Genomic DNA, 20,099 nt, shown 5'->3' with positions numbered 1-20,099 from the left:
ATTGCATGCAAATAGACCTCATACATATTCAAAGAAAATCCTGAAAAGCAGGTTTGGTTGTGGACCTCAAGAACTGGATAAGAGGACCCCTGCCCTAAGTGAATGTGACTGAAACACGCAATTACAGGGATGGATTTTGGATGAAGCACAGGTGCAGTTACAATGCATTTTATGCACGTTAAGGTCTGTAGCTTTGTTTTAATCATATATCCGCAGCTTTTGAAAGAATGTTTTAGAGACACGTGGAGGGGCATAATCAAACGCGAACCTCCCATCTCCAAGGGCATCTATGTCCAAAAAATGGGTATGTGAAGAGGCGGGACAGACCGTATTATCGAAAAAGATGGGCGTCCATCTTTCGTTTCGAAAACACGGTTTGGACAGACCAAATGCCATGGATTTGGTCCCTTCTGAGATGGGCGTTTTTTTTTTTTTTTTTTGCGATAATGGAAACTAAAAACGCCCAGCTCAGAAACGTCCCAATCCAAGCCATTTGGTCGTGGGAGGGACAAATGTACAACACTACCACTCTTAGGGGTGAAGGGGGCAACTACATGTAGGTACAGTGGGTTTTAGAGGCCTCCCATTTACCACCACAAGTGTTACGGGTGGGGGGGGGGGTGGGCCTGGGTCTGCCTGCCTGAAGTGCACTGCAGTACCCACTAAAAGTGCTCCAGGGACAGGACTTGTTGCTGGTGTATAACATTGGCACAGCAGTTGACACCTGAAGACTAATCTCGCTGAAAACGTCCTTTATTTGAATAAGCACCTTTACTCACAGCTACCTGCAGATCAGAGGTTGTGCCCCACTGGCAACGAGTCTCCCTGGTACTGAGATTAACAGTAGGTCCGAGCTGGCAGAATGGTGTACAATGCCCTCTTTCAGCAACATTCAAAGTAAGAACTAAGTGCTGTAACGTGGCTAACATACGAAAGGGATCTAAAAGTGGCTTACACAAATGGCCACTGCCTCATGGACTACCGGAAACAAAACAGGGCACACTCTGACCCAGTAAGCAGAGGGAAAAGCACCATGGGAGTAGAGCCTACCAACTACCAACATCGTGAGCATTTAACACAAGCTAGTGGAATCACAGAGCCCAATACCCTACACCCACCACAATGCATTGCTGATGTGACTCTGCAATGCCCTTAACAGAAAAGGTGTCACACTCACCCGAGACCCACATCAGAACCAGGGAAAGGCTGTCAGAGGATAGAACACATTCTGCTGTCATGGAGGTGGGTACGGCATTTGAGGCTGGCATACAGCCTGGGAAAAAAGTTTGTAAAGTGGGTTTTTGTTGGTGGGAGGGGGTTAGTGACCACTGGGGGACTCAGGGGAGGTCATCCCCGATTCCCTCCGGTGGTGTTCTGGTCAGTTGGGGCACTATTTTGGGACTTGGACCTGAAAAAAAAGGGTCCAAATAAAGCGGACCAAATTCTCGTCACAAACGCCCTTCTTGTTTCGATTATCAGCTAAAGATGCCCATCTCTCCTCAGCCGATAACCACGCCCCAGTCCCGCCTTCGCCACACCTCCAACACGCCCCAGTGATCTTTGTTCGTCTCTGTGACAGACTGCAGTTGAGGACGCCAAAAATCGGGTTTCGATTATACCGATTTGGGCGCCCACGGGAAACGGACGCCCATCTCCCGATTTGGGTCGAAATATGGGCGTCTTCCTCTTTCGAAAATAAGCTGGATAGGTGTCTGTCTCTCTATAAAATAGGTCAAAAACAGGTACCCACGGTCTCTCTATCTAAGTGACCTGATCTCAAATTACTTTCTTAATATATATATATATATATTTTTTTTTTTTTTTTGTTACATTTGTACCCTGCGCTTTCCCACTCATGGCAGGCTCAATGCGGCTTACATGGGGCAATGGAGGGTTATAAGTTATATTGTTAATGTTCATCTCACAGTAGTCATTAGTTTTTCTTCTTTTTAAATGCTGACCACCGTGGACTGAAGTAGACCTTCATATTCTGTGCTGGTCCATATCTAGATACTGGCATTCATTATCCAGGTGTAGATATTTACAATGATTTAATCAGGCAGGTTAAATTACAATGAGCAGGCCATCCTTGAATTTAAATCTGATGTCACCGCAGCAGCACTATCTGCTTAGTGCTGGGGCAATCCAAGGGTGGTTTGGGGCACAGTCAAGGTAGAACCAGATATTCACAGTGATAACAGAAAATTCAAAGTCAGGACAACAAAAGGCTGTCCTAACTTTATTCTGTTATCCATATAACAGTGTGAATATTGGTCAAACCCTGGATAACTTTCAGTAGCGACCCAGGTATTCAAGTCTGGGGCCTAGATTGGGTACTGCATTGAATATCTGAGTCTTTTACTACCCCTGGTGGTCTGTGACATTCACAGATTGCTATGGGCTGAATATCAGGCCCCGGGTTTTTGGTGGCTCCTGGACATTATCTGGGTATTGCCAGTATCTAAATTCTACCTAGGCAAGCTGGAACTGCTGCTTATACAATCCTAACTGCTCATATAATTAACTGGGTACTAGGACTGAATTGCGGCAGTGCCCTAATAATTTCCAGATCTGCCTTTGTTTTGCCCCTGGACCACCCTGGCAATATCCAAATAGTCCTCTAACAAATGTACTCCACTCATTGTTTGAAAAAACATATTTTATCAATTTAATCTATTTGATTATCAAAGCATCTTGATGCTATATACTTAAACCCACTACCGGTTTTGTGAATATCACATTTTCCCTTATCACGTAGCATCCAGCAATTTAACATTCATACATTATTCACCAGGTTCTTGTCCTTAAGTCATATCAATTGCCTTGCACATCCAGATAGTTCATTTTCAAAACAGGTTTTTCCTATATATAAAATCAACCCACTTCCTTCAGATATAAGGCAACCTTGACTTGCACTGGGAAATGAAAATAGTTCAAATGTCAAAAGTCTCTTGCCATGCCGGATGTGATAGATCCACTGTTGCTGTTGTTAATTGTCCATCTTTTGATCATGTGAATAACTGAAACTCTTTACAGGAATAGGATGTCCACAAAAACCGCCAAACTCAACTAATCAGTTGAAATAATGCCGTTCCTCAATGCGAGACCACATTTCGGGATTTCCTTCCTCAGGAGGAACTATTTCTCAGATCCTGTAAGTAGAAGAACACAGCAGTTCTTCCACAACTACAAACACCTTCTCTAAATATATCAATTATATCCTTCACTTAATACATATTATAATACGTGCAATGGCCGCTTACCTTCTGGACTAGTCTCCAAGTGGGGTGTCCTAAGCCCCGCTCTTGTACGTAAACAACGTACTTGTCTACTTAAATACCCAATAACTTAATGACGTGGACCAATGGGAATACAAAGTTCTTATAACCACTCTACTTCCAGATTAAGACTTTGGGGGACACCGTGTCCCAAGTGAAAATAAAGCGCTGCTCAATGTTAAGTAACCGTGCACTCACGTCCCCCCTTCCACGGGGGGGGGGGGGGGGGGGGGGGGGGGGGGGGGGTGGGGGGGGAGGGGGGGGGCAATTTGAGTAAGCACTAGACACTTTAGATTTTCAATCTTATGCCCTTGTTCAACCCAATGGGTCACCAGTGGGACATCACTTTTATGTATTCTCAAATTACTAGTATGTTCAGCCAACCGCTGTTTAAGCTACCTTTTTGTGTGACCGATGTAGAACAGTTGACAAGGGCAAAATATACAGTACACCACGCCTTCGCTCTTGCAATTTGTAATTGATCGCAAATAAAATTTGTGAGTAGACCCAGGAATAGCAATCGAATCCGTGGTGACTGAATATTTGCAGTAAACGCAATTTCCACAAGGGGAATGATGTCCCCCTTGGTCCTGTATACTGGACCTTTTAAGCAATTCCCCTAAATTTGATCCATGCCGATATGCTATGACACAAAACTATTCAATGTTGTTAAAACACAAAGACTGTGAAAAATTACAGGAAGACCTTAGGAAATTGAAAACCTGACTGGCTGGAGTGCTTCCAGAACCAGGTTTGGGAACCACTGTGCTAGCCAATTGGAAATGGTACATTTACCGGGGGGGGGGGGGGGGGGGGGGGGGGTCACATGATACTCTTAAGCTGAGCAGATGTCTTTTCACCTAGCTCCGCTCTTACCAATCCTAAATCACTGTTATCTGCGAAATCTTCCTGTGGAGGCACTGAAAGTCGATCCTGTCGACGTAAGAGTCGAGTGACCATTCTGGGGAGCCATTCTGCCAGTCGTGTGAGGGGTATATTCCAGTGAGGACTCCGTGGTCAGAACGTGAACAGCAAAATAGCGGCGGCGCAGGCGAATCCCGCTTCAGCAAATCTCTCTGCAGAATCTAGTCAAAATTTAGTGCAGCAGATATTGGAAGCGCTGGAGGAGAAATTATCTAAAATTCAATCATCGGTGTGACCAAATAAGAGGTTCTTTGGAGCGGCACAATGTGGTGGATCCAGCAGCTGAGGATGGATATCTTGCCAGGAAGATCGAACTGTGGTGGCGGAAAGCTAAAATTGAGGCGCTTGAGAAGCAATGTGCGCTGCTAACTCAACAAGAAAAAGTCCTAAGGAATTTTATTTGAACACGGCTGCCAGACCATTTGAATGTACAGTTATCTGATAAGGTACTACAAGTCGAGCGGATTCACAGAGTTGGAACATTGCGAGAGGGGAGCAGCGGCCACGTCCTGTGTTGGCAAAAATTCTCAACTATGCTGATAAAGAGTGGCTGATGCAAACGTATAGGAGGCAAGAAAACGGTGGACCTTAATGGGCATAGGATCCTGCTTTTCCAAGATTATTCTGCTCGTGTGGCCGATCAAAGGAGGCAGATGGGTCGCCACTGCAAATGCCTTTTTGAGAGGGGAGAGCAGTTTGCGCTACTATATCTGGCTAAGGTGAGAGTGGTGCATGAAAATAAAACCTTATTTTTCTCCGAACCTGGAGCGTTGGGCACCTTTGTGGATAAGCTGCAGTGATATGACTTTTACTTAGTCTATGTAATATTTCTTTCCACCATTTTGGGTTTGAAATGAAGCACGTTTGGACTATGGCGACACTATGTAGGTGACGCAGACTAAGACAGAACTGGGACAGAGGGGCTATTGACAACACCTGTGTTGAACTTAGAATCTGTAGGGAGTACTCTCCTTCATTTTTCCAGATCTAAGTAGCTGGTTTGAGGAATGTTTGTTCTTATTACCTGTCTTAAAAAATAAGTTGTTGTTTTGACCTCAGCGTTCTTTGGGAGGGTTTCAATTTTTTTTTCTTTGGGTTTGTAGGGGGGGAGAATTGGGGAAGTTAAGGGGGGGGATAGTTGGTCCAAGCTTACCGAGGATTAGTACACTATGTGGAAGGGATATGTTTGTGGGTCATGGTTGGTGGGGGAGATTGTTGTCCCTTGTTGTTTGTTTTAACACTGCTCGGGGGACTCGGCTGGGAGTTTCCTTGAGCATACTACTGCTTTTATTGTGTCTGATTACCTTTTCCTTTGCTGGCAGTGTCCTATGACTCCCCTTAAGATTATATTTTTAAATGTTGATGGTGTCCACTCCCCCATAAAAAGAACGAAGATCTTGAAGGCGCTCAAGCGACAGCATGCAGATATTGCTTTTTTGCAAGAAACGCATTTGTGGAAAGCAGAACATCTTAAATTAAAAAGGGAATGGGTGGGGGACCTCTATTTTTGCTGCATACAACAGCAGGCAGCGAGGAGTGGCTATTTTGTTTAGGAAAAACATGGTGTTTGAGATGCACCGGCTGTATCAAGACTCAGAAGGCCGCTTTGTAATAGTAGCGAGGTTGCTGCAAGGAAGAAGAGTAGCTTTTTGTAATATTTATGCACCCAACATTTATTATCATAATTCTTTACGCTATTGTCAGCTCGTTTAGCTACCTTTGATGAATATCCCCTGGTCTTGGGAGGCGATTTTAACATTACTAGTGACCCTTTGATAGATGTGAGCCTCCTAAAAGACCAGCCAGAGACTACAAAGGGAAGGGGGTGTAACTTCTCATTAGTAAGTTGGGGGTGGTTGATGTTTGGTGAATGCTGCATATGGATGAGCGCGATTTAACTTTTTTCTCTCACCCTCATGGCGTTCATGCACGTCTGGACTACTTCTTAATTTCTCACTCTCTGGTTAAAGTTACTTCTAAGGCAGTGAATCCTGCCCTTTATCAAGATCGGGAATTTTGTAGATATCTGCGCCAGGGTTGGCTGGATTTTGTCCCTCTAATTACCGACCCATCTCCCGCCTCCCTTTTCTCTCCAAATTACTTGAGCGTGCTGTTCACCACCGCTGCCTTGATTTTTCTCTCCTCACATGCTATTCTTGACCCACTACAATCTGGTTTTTGCCCTCTCCACTCAACTGACTGCGCTTACTAAAGTCTCCAATGACCTATTACTGGCTAAATCCAGGTCTCTATTCCATCCTCATTCTTCTAGATCTTTCCGCTGCTTTTGACACTGTCGATCACAGCATACTCCTCGATACCCTGTCCTCACTTGGATTCCAGGGCTCTGTCCTTTCCTGGTTCTCTTCCTACCTCTCCCTCCGCACCTTCAGTGTTCACTCTGGTGGATCCTCTTCTACTTCTATCCCTCTGCCTGTCGGCGTACCTCAGGGTTCTGTTCTTGGTCCCCTCCTCTTTTCTATCTACACTTCTTCCCTTGGTTCATTAATCTCATCCCATGGCTTTTCCTACCATCTCTATGCTGATGACTCCCAAATCTACCTTTCTACCCCTGATACCTCACCTTGCATCCAAACCAAAGTTTCAGCATGCTTGTCTGACATTGCTGTCTGGATGTCTCAATGCTACCTGAAATTAAACATGATCAAAACCGAGCTTCTCATTTTCCCCCCAAACCCACCTCCCCACTCCCCCCGTTTTCTATTTCTGATGGCACTCTCACTCTCCCTGTCTCCTCAGCTCGAAACCTTGGGGTCATCTTTGACTCTTCTCTCTCCTTCTCTGCTCATATCCAGCAGATCGCCAAGACCTGTCGTTTCTTTCTTTACAACATCCGTAAAATTCGCCCCTTTCTTTCCGAGCACTCTACCAAAACCCTCATGCACACCCTTGTCACCTCTCGTTTAGACTACTGCAATCTGCTCCTTGCTGGCCTCCCACTTAGTCACCTCTCCCCTCTCCAATCGGTTCATAACTCTGCTGCCCGTCTCGTCTTCTGCCAGGGTCGCTTTACTCATACTACCCCTCTCCTCAAGTTGCTTCACTGGCTCCCTATCCGTTTTCGCAGCCTGTTCAAACTTCTTCTACTAACCTATAAATGTACTCACTCTGCTGCTCCCCAGTATCTCTCCACACTCGTCCTTCCCTACACCCCTTCCCGTGCACTCCGCTCCATGGATAAATCCTTCTTATCTGTTCCCTTCTCCACTACTGTCAACTCCAGACTTCGCGCCTTCTGTCTCGCTGCACTCTACGCCTGGAATAAACTTCCTGAGCCCCTACGTCTTGCCCCATCCTTGGCCATCTTTAAATCTAGACTGAAAGCCCACCTCTTAAACATTGCTTTTGACTCGTAACCACTTGCCTCCACCCACCCTCCTCTCCTCCTTCCTGTACACATTAATTGATTTGCTTACTTTATTTTTTGTCTATTAGATTGTAAGCTCTTTGAGAAGGGACTGTCTTTCTTCTATGTTTGTGCAGCGCTGCGTACGCCTTGTAGCGCTATAGAAATGCTAAATAGTAGTAGTAGTAGTAGTAGTAACTGATAATAATGTTGAGTCAGTGGGGCCTCGTGTTTATCGGTAGGCAGCTAAAGCAGTGCTTCATGGTACAATTATAGTGTATAGTGCGTTACTGAATAAAAGTAGAGAATCTAAAATCTGGGATCTTACGAAACAGCTAGGGGATGTTAGGAGAGTTTTGATCTTTGCTCCGTCTGATGCTAATCGAAAAGTCTACTATGAAGTTAAGAAGCAACTGCATGCATTATTGGATGCTAGCGCAAACTTTATAAGTATCGATTACACCAGTGGGGCAATAGAACTGGCAAGCTGCTGGCTTCCTTATAGAGGCAGAGGGCAGGGAAAAGTTATATTCATAGAATCAAAACTGCTACGGGAGTTTATCATACAAGTAGGGAGACCATACAGGGGGAGTTTGTTCGGTTTTATTCCAATCTGTATAGTAGTGGATCCTTCTCGGTTGAAAAGTGTGAAGAATATTTTGCCAAATTGTACTTGCCTTTGTTGACATCTGGTCAGGTGGCAATCCTAAATGCACTCTTATGGGGCGTGGAAGTGCAGAAAGTCATTAAGCAACTGAAGTTGGCCAAAGCACCAGGCCCAGATGGTCTAGGCACAGAATTCTATAAAATCTTGCAGGACTTGATGATTCTTTCTTTTATTGCCATGCGTGAAGAAGTAAGAGTCCCAAGTCATGGGTCCTTCCTTAAATCATGTACATATTACAGTTATACCTAAACCGGGGAAGGAAGTAGAACTGGTAAGCTCGTATAAACTAATTTCACTGCTTAATCAGGACGTTAAGATCTTGGCGGCTGTGTTAGCCTCAACTCTTTTTTGCCTCAGCTGGTACATATGGATCAGGTGGGTTTTGTTCCGGGGTGGTTTGCCTCCGCTAACATATTAAAAGTGAGTCGCATTTTGTTGGAGGGGAGCAATTGCTCGGGGAATGCCATTTTAGCCAGTCTGGATGCAGAGAAGGCTTTCGACAAAGTAGTGTGGGAGTATTTGTTTTGTGTTCTGAAGCGATTTGGTATACAGGGGATTTTTTTAGATTGGATTTGTGCGCTCTATAGCAACCCTTCAGCTGAGATCATTGTCAATGACTCGCTAACCGAAAGGTTTTTTCTGCATGGGGGAACCCGACAGGGGTGCCCACTGTCCCCTCTCTTATTTGTACTTACATTAGAGCCACTTGCTGCACGAATCCGCCAAGACTCGGTAGTGAGGAAGGTTTCTGTAGGTGGAAAGGAGTATCGAATTAATCTATTTGCGGATGATATGCTTCTGGTGCTTGACGATGCATCTTCTGGTCTTCCGCAGGTTATGGCCATTGTGAGAGACTTTGGTGCATTTTCAGGTCTTAGCATAAACTTTGGAAAATCAGAAGCCTTACCAATTAGTAGCCCGCGTATTTCTGCCTCTTCATCTACCTTTCCTTTGTCATGGGCTCGGGTGGGCATTAAATATCTTGGGGTGTATTTGGGGGCAGATCAGGCCTGGGTTCACAAGAAGAATGTAACAGAAAAGCTAGATGCAGTCAAACAACTCTGCTGTCGTCGGAAGGATCTCCCTGTGAATTTCATGGGACGAGTCGCATTAGTCAAAATGGTCCTCTTGCCTAAGCTGTTGTATTCGCTACAAATGCTACCGCTTTGGGTGCGTGTTCGGGAAGATCGGGCATTTCGTAGCATCGTTAGTTCATTTATTTGGCATGCAAAACGACCTAGGATTTCCTTTACTAAGTTAACTTACGGAAGGGTCCAGGGAGGAGTTAGGTTACCTAAATTGCGGATACATAATGTCTCTGCATTGCTCCGTTGGGTGCATGAGATCCATTTGGGAGCTCACTTTTTTGCGCCAGCGGATTTCTGGCAGAGCTTGAGTTCCCCTTATGACCCTCTTGTAGTAATAGGGTCCAGGTGGCTGCGGGGGCATGGGGATGTATGAGGGAATCCATTTCTAGATGCTCTGAGACGAGCATGGATGTGGTGGAGAGCTCATCGTGAAGCACCTGGAGGTTACAATCCGTTCTTGACTTTAGTGGGTAACCCTGAGTTCCCGGCGTTTAAGCGATGGGGCGAGGGGGGTTGCAGATATCTGGGGCATTTAAGGTTGTTGGGGAATAAAGAGTTTTCATCCTTTGAACAAATCTGGCATGCATTGAATGTTCTTAATTCTCATTTTTTTTTTACTTATCTTCAGATGAGAGATTATGTCCAGGTCATTGAGCGCCGTTGGAGCACGCCAGTAATTTTCCAACAGTCAGACCTGCTTTTTCTAAATTTACCACCTAAATTAAATAAGCTGTCACAGTGTATATCAGGTTATTCAGGACTCCAGGAAGGCCCTCTACTTGACAAGCTTGGCAAGTGAGTGGAGTCGGGACACAACAGAGGGTGTATTAGAGGCACAATTGGGGGCTGCTTTCGAGAATGTACATTCTGTGACTCCTAACGCGGCATTGCAAGACATACAGTTTCGGGTCCTACATTGAGTGCACATCATAAGTACTTAAGTAATGCCACACTGGGAAAAGACCAAGGGTCCATCGAGCCCAGCATCCTGTCCACAACAGTGGCCAAGCCAGGACAAGGGCACCTGGCGAGCTTCCCAAACGTACAAACATTCTATACATGTTATTCCTGGAATTGTGGATTTTTCCCCAAGTCCATTTAGCAGTGGTTTATGGACTTATCACTACACAGAAAGGGAAGATCATGGGGTTGTGGGAGAATGGTGCGTGTGTTAAGTGTGGGAAACATACGGGTACCTTTTTACACTCCTTTTTGGAATGTCCGGTGTTGTCCTCTTTTTGGACTAACGCGCTGGGGGTCATTGAGAAAACGCTATGTTGCAAAATTGACTGGTCCTGTTCGGTAATATTGCTGGGAAGTACATTGTCGCTGCGCAGAGAGGGTCTGAGGAAGAAGCAGTGTAGATTTATTTTATTAGCAACTTTTCTTATGAAAAAATGTATTCTGCAATCTTGGGTGGATCCGAAACCACCATCGTGGCTGTTTGGCACAATCTTATGGGTGAGATGGCATGCTGATTGCACACCTCTCTTAAAATTTCCACGTCAATGGGACACTGTCAGTATCGAGATTTATGGGGCAGATATGTCTTACTGCACTCGTCCGAAGCCTCTGGTGAGGATGTCACTCTTTCAATATCCCTTCTAGAAGGGTGGAGTAGGGGGGATTAAGATGTAAAACTGGATCAGAGGGGAGATGGGTTTTGTTTGATAAGTTAATAGAGTGATGTATAGTTAGAGAAATTGATTCATGTATTTGCACATGTTACCCAACACAGAGGGACTATACACATAACTCCCGAGCCCACCTATCACAGTCACATATCGACTATTTTCTCATATCTTGGGAACTCTTCTCAAGCGGGGGGGGGGGGGGGGGGGTGGAGATTTCCATTTGAACTCTATAGAGACCCGCACTTTAAGCTCTTTATAAGTGAAAAATGGCAGGAATTTGAAAAGCATAATTGTGAACACCAGCATCAAGCTGGCCTTTACTGGGAGACAGCCAAAGTAGTAATGCGGGGGGAGGTGATAGCCTATAGAGCAAGAGCAAGGAAAATGAGAGATAAAGAGATCCTCCGTTTAGAAAAAGAAGTTTGGGTGCAGAGGAAGAGATTTAGTGAGGTGGTCACGGAGAAAAAAAAGAAGGCCCTGTTAACAACTCAGAGAGAGCTGAATGAATTACTACATCAAAGGGCACAGAAATCACAAATGTACTTTAAGCACCAACTATTTTTATATGGGAATAAAGTGGGAGCGTTGTTAAGTAGGTTGGTGCAAGGGAAAAAAGGCCCCTCGAGGATTTTGCAAGTGAGGGACAGAGGAAGACAGATCCTTCGGGAGACAGGAAGTATTACTGAGAGATTCAGGGACTACTACAGGGTGTTATATGAGGAACCCAAAGATATACTGGAGGACAGTGACTTGTATTTGACTAACCAAACACTGCCAAGGATAACAGAGGCACAAAGGGAGGCCCTTAATAGTCCTATTGTGGAAGGTGAACTATTGGTAGCACTGCAGCAAAGCAATGTACATAAAGCGCCGGGACCTGATGGGTTTAGCATGGCCTATTATAAGCTGCTACAGGAGCAGGTCACGGCCTCGCTGCTCCACTTATTCAATGTTATGGCAACTACGGGGGTAATGCCTTACTGACCAAATGTAGCGAAGGTAATAGTGCTATTGAAGCCTGGGAAAAAGGAGGCAGAAGTAGGATCCTATAGAACAATATCCCTATTGAATTGTGATGTAAAACTCTATGCGAAGACCTTAGCAAAGCGACTGGCAAGGGTACTGCCTAAATTGATAGCGTCCCCTCAGGTAGGCTTCGTGAAAGGCAAAACAGTGGCAAGTAACATTAGTGCCCTGTTGGCTTCCTTGGAGACTGTAGAAATGCAGAAAAGGCCTTCTCTGGTAGTCAGTTTTGATGCCGAGAAGGCCTTTGATAGAGTGGTCTGGAGGTTTATGTTTGCAGTGTTAAAGCAGATGGGGATAGAGGGGCCTTTAGGGAGGCGATAGGAGCACTCTACGCAAACCCACGGGCATACCTGTGGATTAATGGGGAACAGTCAACATTATTTCTGATTAGACGGGGCACAAGACAGGGGTGTCTTCTATCACCCTTGTTATTTGTCATTGCGATGGATCCATTGATTAGAGAAATTCAAGCCCATCCAGAAGTGGAGGGAGTCACCTGGGGGTCTTCATCGTTTAAGGTCTCTGCTTTCGCAGACAATATACTTGTCCATATTACTCAGCCCAAACGTTCGTTAGAGGCATTGTTAGAACTTTTTCAGGAATATGGAGACTTCACAGGCTTTAAAATTAATTACTCAAAATCCTTAGCGTTGGCAGCTAACCAAAGTGTGAGGCAGATATGGGGATGTGCATTTCCATTGAAATGGGCCTCGGAGTCCCTCCAATACTTGGGGGTGAGGATCCCCATGAGAACATCAGATTTGTACCATTCAAACATTACCAAAATAGTAGAGGCTCTGAAAGAACACTTAGACAAATGGAGGTATTACCGCTTAACTTGCATGGGAGGATTCATCTGTTCCGGATGGGTGGAATTTCCAAGGTTGCTCTACCTATTCCAGATGCTCCCCCTTCGACTAAAGAGTAGGGATTTAAATCGGATCTCTAAGCACGTGCAGAAATTCATCTGGAGGGGTTTGAAGCCTAAACTCCCTTTGAAATTGTTAATGGGCCCTTGGAGAGAGGGAGGGATGGGGCTCCCTGATCTCTGCCGCTATAACCAAGCTATTTTACTACGCCACCTGGGTGACTGGCTCTTAGATAGACAAGACTTCACCCCCGTAAGCTACAACAAGAATACTTCAAACCATACCATCTATACTTTTTGCTGTAATGCCCAAGAAGCATATTACCAGCCTGGGCCAATAGCAGCGTATTGCTGGGCCCCTTGAGAGAGGTGTGGAGAGAGTTGAATAAGAATTGGGGTTTAGCGGCGGACATCTCGGACCTTTTGCCCTTACAGGGAAACCCCCAGTTTGTACCAGGAACAGAGAACAAAGTATTTCGTAGATGGGCGGAGATGGGGATTACCAGACTAGAACATGTCCTAGGTACAAAGGGGCAGTTGTTAGAATTAGGAGCCCTAGGGGTGGGTATAGATCAGAGTCACCAATTTGTACCATATTGTCAGCTGGCACATTGTGTCCGATCTTTGGAGCCTGGAAATCTGAGCAGTGGACACGGGCGTCACGTTAGAGAATTCTTTGGCTCAGTGCCTGGGGAGCGTCTCTCGGTATCTGGAGTACAGAAAGTATTAGGGGAGCAAAGTAGGGGTAAAGAAACAGGACACATCCTTAAAAAGTGGGCTCAAGTCCTGCAGCGACCTAATCTGCAATTGGATTTCCAGAAGTTATCGGCACGTATACCCACCTTGTCAGGGAATGCAACTCTGAGAGAATGTCAATATAGAATCCTATATAGGGCATACATGTCAAAATATCAAATGTCTAGGTTTGGGGGGGGCGGTGGACCCTTTGTGTTCTAAATGTGGGCGGAGGGAAGGCACACTGTTCCATTCTCTAGAGACTGTGTTACAGGGGAGGATACAGCTTTCCCCCCTGGGTCTCCTGTTGGACAAATACAAAGTATTTGCGATGCAAACCAGGGGGGCACAGCAGGTCATTAGGAAAGCTAGCATGGTAGGAAAGAAACTTATCTTGAACGCATGGGTAAAAGAAGAACCACCGGACTTCTGGCATTGGAGGAATCGCCTGCATGAACTGTTAATGTTGGAGCGGAGAGTGGTGGGATCTTCCCCAAAGAGAAGGAAAGCGTTTTTGGAAATCTGGGAACCCTATATACAAATACTAGCACCCAAAGCACGTAGCTTTATATTAAACCGTCTTTGAAGTAGTTTCTTTTCTCTCTCTTTCCATTGGTAAGAATGTCAAATGAGGGGGTAATCATTTCTCAGACACTGTTGCATAGTCTAATCTGCTCCCCTCTCATATAGTGTAAGAACACGAAATGGGAAGTGGGTAGGCAGAAGGGGGGGGAGGGAGGTTTGGGGGAGAGGGTGGGGGGATACAATAATAAACCGATGACAAAAGGAGATATGGCAGACGCTTGTTATAGGGGTATTGCCCTTAGGGTATTATTCAGTTAGCAGTGTCTATATCATCTCACTAAACAAGTTAAATATAAACGCATAGGCAGAGGGGTGGGAGGGGGATTTAAATAAAAGTTTGTAAAAAGCTTGATGATGGTTTAGGCAAATTGGTTTGAGAAGTAAGCAGTGTATATTGAACAACTGTACCTTTGTACAGTTGCACAGTTTGGAGCTATGTATTGTGCATTATCATCAATAAAAAAAGTTGAAACATAAATTCAAAATTCTTGTGATGACATTCAAAACACTGCATACTGCTACCCCCTCTCTTACCTGTACATTTCACTCTTTAATGGATAATAGGCTTGTTGTGCCACCACAAGCAAGGGCAAAATGGGAATCCACGCACTCCTCTGCATGTTTTCTCCTTGCCCTGGCTCTTTGGAACTCACTTCCTCAAAATCTTAGATTAGAGAATTCATATACTACTTTCCGTACACTCCTGAAACACATTTTTTCAATCTGACCTTCGGATTATGAAGGGAGCTTTGATTTAGCTCTGGGATGTCTTTTTAGTCTACTGATCGATTACTGCAATTGGGGGGAGGGAAGACATGAAGGACATAACTGATATTTTATAATGATATTGATCTATCTGTATCAAAAGTTCGTTGTTTTGGTCTGTCTGTGAATGATTGTAAGTGAATGCCTGTTTATTGAATGTCGTGCCTGAGTAACTGAGCTTTACTATCTATATTGGAGTTCCTTGTACTATATATCTATATTCATTTATAAATGTTTTGATTTTACTGTAAACCATTTTGATTTGACTACAAGAGAAATAGTATATCAAATATAATAAATGATCCAGGAAATTACAGACTGGTGAGCCTGTCGGTGCCGGGCAAAATGGTAGAGACTATTATAGAGCATATACATAAGCATGGATTAATGAGACAAAGCCAACATGGATTTAGTGAAGGAAAATCTTGCTTCATCAATGTACTACATTTCTTTGAAGGGATGAACAAACGTGGATAAAGGTGAGCCGGTCAATATTGTATATCTGGATTTTCAAAAGGCATTGGGGCAATGGAGGGTTAAGTGACTTGCCCAAGGTCACAAGAAGCTGCAGTGGGAATCAAACCCAGGTTGCCAGGATCAAAGCCTGCTGCATTAACCATTAGGCCACTCCTCCCTCCTAGTGAGGTAATTAAACTTGCTGATGACACAAAGTTATTCAAAATTGTTAAATCGCAAGAGAACTGTGAAAAATTGCAAGAGGACCTTAGGAGACTGGGAGACTGGGCATCTAAATGGCAGATGACATTTAATGTGAGCAAGTGCAAAGTGATGCATATGGAAAAGAGGAACCCCCAACTATAGCTACGTGATGCAAGGTTCCACATTAGAAGTCACCGACCAGGAAAAGGATTTAGGTGTAATCGTTGACGATACGTTGAAACCCTCTGCTCAGTGTGTGGTGACGGTGAGGAAAGCAAATAGAATGTTAAACATTATTAGGAAAAGAATGAAAAACAAAAATTAGGATGTTATAATGCTTTTGTATTGCTCCGTGGTACAACCGCACCTTGAATACTGTTTACAATTCTGGTCACCGTATCTCAAAAAAGATATAGTGGAATTAAAAAAGGTACAGAGAAGTGTGACAAAAATGATAAAGGGGATGGAACGACTTCCCTATGTGGAAAGGCTAAAGTGGCCAGGGCTCCTCAGCTTGGAGAAAAGAAGGCTGTGGGAAGATATGATAAAGGTCTATAAAATAATGAGCACAGTGGAACGGGTAGGCGTGAATCATTTGTTTACTCTTTTCAAATATACTAGGACTAGGGGGACACAATGAAGCTACAAAGTAGTAAATTTAAAACGAATCAGAGAAAATATTTCTTCAGTCATCGTGTAAAACTCTGGAATTTGTTGCCAGAGAATGTGGTAAATGTAGTTAGCTTAGTGGAGTTTAGGTTTGGATATCTTCCTAAAAGAAAAGTCCCTAAGTCATTTTTAAATGGACTCGGGAAAATCCACTGCTTATTTCTAGGTTAAACAGTATAAAATGTATTGTACTGTTTGGCCATTGTTGGAAACAGGACACTGGGCTTGATGGACTTTCGGTCTGTCCCAGTATGGCAATGCTTATGTTGTTATGAGTTAGAGCTCTTAACAGCTAAACAAAGACAAGTGATTGTAAATATCTAGCGTGCTTTGTTTCATACACGTCTATCAGCAGTCAGTGTGATTACTGGTTTACGCTTTGCATAGAGGTAGAGTTTGGATGGAGTGAGAGTGAAGCATTTAAGTACGCACATACTTGACAAATATTGGTGTGGACATTTAAAATCAAGAAGGAGCATACTTCATGAAATAGTTTTCACATAGGTTTCTTAAATGATACTTTTACTAGATGCCCCTTACAAAACTTAACCCTCTTAGGGAGCAATTTTATAATTGGTCGCCAGAAGTTAAGCATCTAGATGTAGCACACTAAGAGATAATTCTAACATGGCATCTGGGCACCAAGATTCTATTACAGAATACCAGTGTAAGTTGGCATCTATGTGCCTACATTGAGGCACACCAATGGCAAGCACTGACATTTACAACACGAGATTCAGTAAATGTGCCAAATAACAACAAGATGGCTCAACAGAACCACAAAGAGAAGCTTAGCAACCCCAACATCATAATTCCCACGCCAGCGGAGATAGTGAGACCCAATGAGGCCATCCCCAACAAAAAACACTTCCCAATCCGCTTTTCCTCTATAAACTATACCCAACAACTTCTTCTCAATGTCTCTCTTATCCTTTGAACTTCCTCTCCCTAGTCTCCAATCCCTTCACCCACACTTCCCTGCCCCTTATCCTGCTGCCCAATTACCTCCTCTCTTCCTGACCTTGTCATTCCCACTACTTTCTCTTCCTACCCCACACTTTTCTGTCTTTATCCTTTTACACTTGCCTCCTTGTACCCTTAACTTCCCTCACTGCCCACCATCCTTTTTCTCCTCCTTTTACCCCACAGCCTCCCTTATTCTTTCTAACCTGCGCCAGCCCTAACCCAATCTCTTTTTCTCTTGCCACCCTAAACTCTCCCATCTGTACCCACTTTTGTGCAATGCCTTCTTTCTTTCCATTCCAAGAACCAACCCCACCAAACACACTCCTCTTTTTGCCCCATTGTCTATCCCTCTCCATTACATCTGACCAGGTAAAAAAAAGAAGTATTGGACCCCTCCTCCTACCATCATGGCAATAATTACCCAACCCCTCTCTCTTTTTTTTTTCAATGGCCTGTGGAGATGTTGCAACTGTGGGAGTGGGGAGGGAAGAAGGATGTAAGAGAAATTATGCCTCCTGCTGCTTATCGAGGACTGGACAGCGTAGATTTGCCATTTTTTTTAGAAGACAAAAAACCATCACCTGCTGCACCCAAACTCTGCCCCCTGCCCCCCCCCCCCCCCCTCAGGGCATCTAAGGCAAAAGGACACGATTTAGACTGGAAGGTCACATTAAGAGTTGGGGATGGTTGCACTTACAGTCCCCCAGCACACACTGCTTCTCCCAAATGGTATTAAAGCCAAACAAATTCTGCATCCACAGAATCTCCTGGCCCTAATAAAATTCACCATACAGAAATATTTCTGATTCTAGGGTAATCTCGTTAACCAGGCTTTCCCTCTGTATTATGAAAAATACAAACACTGCAGATGTGAGAGATGGTGTTAGAAGGGGTACAACCAAGGTAACTGCCCTTACCCCCCTCCCCCTATGCATGCCTGGACCTGAAGAAGGCAGAGCTTAGTAGTGGGCTTTGGAGTCCTCAAATTTCTGCCCTGAGTACCACCCATATCTAACACCTGCTCTGGCAGTTGTATATTATAAACATTGAAATGATAATAAAATAAAAAAAATGATTTTTCTACCTTTCTCATCTGGTCATTTCATTTTAATGTAATTGTATCCATAGGCGGTCGGTGGCCCAACTGTTTGGGGAGGCTAAAGGGGGCGGGGGTGGGGCCATGGGGTGGAGCTTAAATCCATAATTGTCTGATAACACAGAAAAAAAAAATAAATAAAAAGTCACAATTAATACCTTTTATTAAATTTAGATATTAGATATGTATCATATGTCAAAGAATAAAGTGGTTGCTCAAAGCATATACTAACCACAATCGCTCAACTACAAAACACTATGCACAACTTTGTGCAAAAACACACTTAGAACCTTACTGTACCATAAATATTACACTGGGCAGAACCTAATACACCAATATACCACCCATACGGAAAATGCAGACCGTCAACAATATGAAACAAGAATCATAATATCACAATTCTCATGTAGAGCCACAAAACATCCTAATTTATTTTATTTTTGTTACATTTGTACCCCGCGCTTTCCCACTCATGGCAGGCTCAATGCGGCTTACATGGGGCAATGGAGGGTTAAGTGACTTGCCCAGAGTAACAAGGAGCTGCCTGTGCCTGAAGTGGGAATCGAACTCAGTTCCCCAGGACGAAAGTCCACCACCCTAACCACTAGGCCACTCCTCCACTCATGTTTAATGTGGGATAACATGCCATGCATAAGTAAATAAATAAATAAATATAAACATATAATGTTGAGCACCTGATTCTCAAAATGGACATATTCCAAACACTATAATGAAAATAAAATGATCTTTTCTACCTTTGTTGTCTGCTGACTTTGTTTTTCTGATCATGCTGGCCCAGTATCCGATTCTGCTGCTATCTGTCCTCTTAACTCCGTTTCCAGGGCTTCCTTTCCATTTATTTCTTTACTTTCTGCCTTTCTTCTTCATTTCTTGTCCTCGCTCCCCTGCCCCCCCTCCAGCCATCCATACCCACCCATTGATTCTCTCCTACTACTACCACTACTACTACTTGACATTTCTAAAGCGCTACTAGGGTTACGCAGCGCTGTACAATTTAACATAGAAGGACAGTCCCTGCTCAAAGGAGCTTACAATCTAAAGGACAAATGTACAGTCAGTCAAATAGAGGCAGTCTAGATTTCCTGAAAGGTATAAAGGTTAGGTGCCGAAAGCAACATTGAAGAGGTGGGCTTTGAGCAAGGATTTGAAGATGGGTAGGGAGGGGGCTTGGCGTAAGGGCTCAGGAAGTTTATTCCAAGCATAGGGTGAGGCGAGGCAGAATGAGCGGAGCCTGGAGTTGGCGGTGGTGGAGAAGGGTACTGAGAGGAGGGATTTGTCCTGTGAGCGGAGGTTACGGGCGGGAACGTAAGGGGAAATGAGGGTAGAGAGGTAATGAGGGGCCGCAGACTGAGTGCATTTGTAGGTAAGAAGGAGAAGCTTGAACTGTATGCGGTATCTGATTGGAAGCCAGTGAAGTGACCTGAGAAGAGGGGTGAAATGAGTATATCGGTTCAGGCGGAATATAAGACGTGCAGCAGAGTTCTGAACAGATTGAAGGGGGGATAGATGGCTAAGTGGGAGGCCAGTAAGGAGTAGGTTGCAGTAGTCAAGGCAAGAGGTAATGAGAGCGTGGACGAGAGTACGGGTGGTGTGCTCAGATAGGAAAGGGCAAATTTTGCTGATGTTAAAGAGAAAGAAGCGACAGGTCTTGGCTATCTGCTGGATATGCGCAGAGGAGGAGAGGGAGGAGTCGAAGATGACTCAGAGGTTGCGGGCAGATGAAACGGGGAGGATGAGGGTGCCATCAACT

General features: G+C 44.4%; 1 protein-coding gene across 5 annotated transcripts in view; it reads right to left on the bottom strand.

The window, feature by feature from the left end:
* PCCB (propionyl-CoA carboxylase subunit beta) overlaps window positions 1-20,099 on the bottom strand; it is an 840,377-nt gene that overhangs the window by 176,661 nt on the left and 643,617 nt on the right. The window lies entirely within an intron of this gene.

Source organism: Microcaecilia unicolor, chromosome 10, assembly GCF_901765095.1.
Source record: "Microcaecilia unicolor chromosome 10, aMicUni1.1, whole genome shotgun sequence".
Taxonomy (NCBI): Eukaryota; Metazoa; Chordata; class Amphibia; order Gymnophiona; family Siphonopidae; genus Microcaecilia; species Microcaecilia unicolor.
Note: the sequence above shows the minus strand (reverse complement) of the source record. Positions and strands in the feature narration are given on the sequence as shown.